Here is a 3,068-nt window from a genome sequence, read left to right as displayed (position 1 = left end):
AGCACTCTGTGCTTAAAATAAAATTGAAACTCTCAACCAAGATCTACAGGACCCCATCTGACCTGGGCCCGCTTACCTCTCCAAGCTCAACTCCGACCACTCATCCTTTTCCATATATTCCGGTCACATTGGTCTCCTTTGAGTTTCTCAAACAGGGCAAGACTGCTGTCATCTCAGGGTCTTTGCATTTGCTCTGGCCTCACGCATTCACTGCCTCCTCGTTTTTTAGGTGTCAGCATAGCTGTCACTGCCTCATAGAGGCCTTTCTGATGTTTTGCATGGTCTGATTCAAATTCTCTGCCCTTGTCATATCCTTAGACACTTAAAATGTCACTAACCATGGGAAGGCAGGTCACATTTAATTACTTCGTGCTGCTAATAGTGATTCACAATAGCTGTCAACTAGCATCGCAATTTACTTCTGGCTTGTAGGGATGGGGTCGACACTGTGTATATATGACAGTGTTCATCTGAGTGTGGCTGAGTGGGCTGAGTTGCTTGTTGCCCCATTGTTCTGCACATTAGTCTGAGAAATACATTCAGAAGAAAGCAGGTTAGACTAACTGCTCCTACAGATAAGAACTGTTCAAAGCCTTTTATATTTTCAGTAATACGGAACTTTTATTTGTTCCAGAAATAGCAAATCTGAAATGTATGCACATTTATGAAGTATAGTTTATGCAAACTGCCTACCAGACAGTAAAGGGGCATATGTCCATCTGCAATGGCCATGTCTCTCACATTCTTTAGCTGAAAGGTTATGTCTGTAGTCTAGTTCAACAGCTGTCAAGACTCTCTTATATATGTTAGATTGTATGCAATCGCCTAATCATTTTATGGTGGAGCAGCCTCGGGCCTGAATGATTAATTTCGAATTCCAAATCTCTTAGCAATAATCTTGCATGACAAAGTTAGCATTTTATGGTTCCAAGAATTAAATATGTCCCAGGCTTTTCACTCTTGAGCGCAATAATGACCACATGGTTCAAATCTGCATGTTTGGATAAAATTTTGTGATGACTCCCTAGCGCTTTTCCAGCTCCTCGTCCCACACCACCCCCTCATACATGAATGTGTGAGTGGTCTTGCAAAGTTAGTCACACTCATTATAGATCTACAATGTAATTCCTTACCTGTGTAGTCACAGTTAAAGAAGGTTGTTCACTCAAAATCATGCTGTGAATGATGCCACCTCAAATTCCCTAAGACAACTACCTCTGCCCCTTCATGCACTGGTACCATTCTCCTTTAACTTTTCTCAGCTGCTTGTCTCTCTTAGCTTATATATCCATGTTTTCTCAGAAATTGGGAACTGATGTATTTGAACATTTTGCTTATTCAGGAAAAAAATCAACTCATCAAAAGAATTTTTTTTTTTTCTGTTTCAAACCTTTGTGCTTGGGACTACTCTTACTGATTTCAAATTTCCAGTCCGAAGCACAATAATATTTAGACATGGTGATAAAAAGGACAGAGACTAAATGGGTTTTTTTTTCACATTTCTTATTATACCACCATCTATAAATACTAACTTAATTATTATTTGTCACCATGATAATGAAGATTTACAACATAATTTGTTAAAGATAATTGGCAGGGAACTATTACCTCAAATTATTTAATTATTATTTCTAGGTACCTTATAGTTTTTGTTACTTGGGAAATAAATATTTTTCAGTGATAGTTTCTGATGGGTTATCACCAATGTATGAAATGAAATTGAGTTTTCTATGTTGATCTTGTATCCATCAATCCTGATGAACTTTCTTATTAGTTTTGTTTATTAGTTCTGTTCATACATTATTTACATAATTATATCATCAAAAAAAGGTATTTCTATTTTTTTCCATTTTTATGTCTCCTTGTAATCATTGGCTATGACCTCGAGAACAAAGTTTATAAGAACCCGTATAATGGATTTTGTCCCTGACTTTAATGGGAGTACTTTTAAAGTTTCATCATGAAGTCTAATATAGTAATCCCCCTTATCCACAGAGAATACAGTTTCAAGGCCCCCAGTGGATGCCTGAAAGTGCAGACAGTACCAAACCCTGTATAATACCATGTTTTTTCCTATGCATACATATCAATGATAAAGTTAAATTGCTAAATTAGGCACAGTAAGAGATTAGCAACAGCAATAATAAAATAGAATAATTATAACTTTACGCCAGCATCATTACTCTTACACTTTGGGGTCATTACTAAGTAAGTACGTTGAGCGTTACTTGAACACAAGAACTGCAATACTGTGACAGCTGCTAGGTGACTAACAGGCAGGTAGCATCTACGGTGTGGATATATTGGACAAAGGGATGATTCACATCCTGGGCAGGATGGAGTGGGATGGCCTGAGATTTCATTGCACTACTCAGAACGGCATGTAATTTAAGACTTATGAATTGTTTATTTCTGGAATTTTTCATTTAATATTTTCAGACTGTGGTTAGCTGCAGGTAACTAAAACCATACAAAGTGAAACCATGGGTAAAGGAGGACAAATGTATTGGCTTAAACAGTTGGGTAGTCTATTAGTTTTCCAGGACTGCCATAAAAAACTACCACAAAACTAGGTAAAACTAGCTTAAAACAACAGAAATTTATTCTCCCTCAGTTTCTGGAGGCTAGAAATTTGAAGTCAAGGTGTTGACAAAGCTATGCTTCATCCCAAGGCTCTAGGAAAGCCTTCCTTGCCTCTTCCAGCTTTCAGTGGTTGTCAGCAATTCTTGGCTTTCCTTGGCTTGCAGATACATCACTCCAATCTCTGCCTCTATCTCTACATGGCTTTCTCCTGATGTGTTTCTCTGTGTCTAAGTTTCCTTCTTCTTCTAAGTACACCAGTCATTTTGGATCTAGGGCCCACTATAACCCAGAATGACTGTATCTTAACTATATTACATCTGTGAAGATTCTATTTCCAAATAAGTTACCTTTATAGGTTTCAGGTACATGTGAATTTTGGGGGGACATTATTCAACCCAGTAGAGGTAGATAGACTTGATCAGGTTAAGCATGTTTCTTTTATTCTTAGTTTGCAAAGTTCTTTTTAAAATAGTAAATATTAATTT

This window comes from Propithecus coquereli, unplaced genomic scaffold (assembly GCF_000956105.1).
Source record: "Propithecus coquereli isolate 6110/MARCELLA unplaced genomic scaffold, Pcoq_1.0 Scaffold313, whole genome shotgun sequence".
Classification (NCBI taxonomy): Eukaryota; Metazoa; Chordata; class Mammalia; order Primates; family Indriidae; genus Propithecus; species Propithecus coquereli.
Note: the sequence above shows the minus strand (reverse complement) of the source record.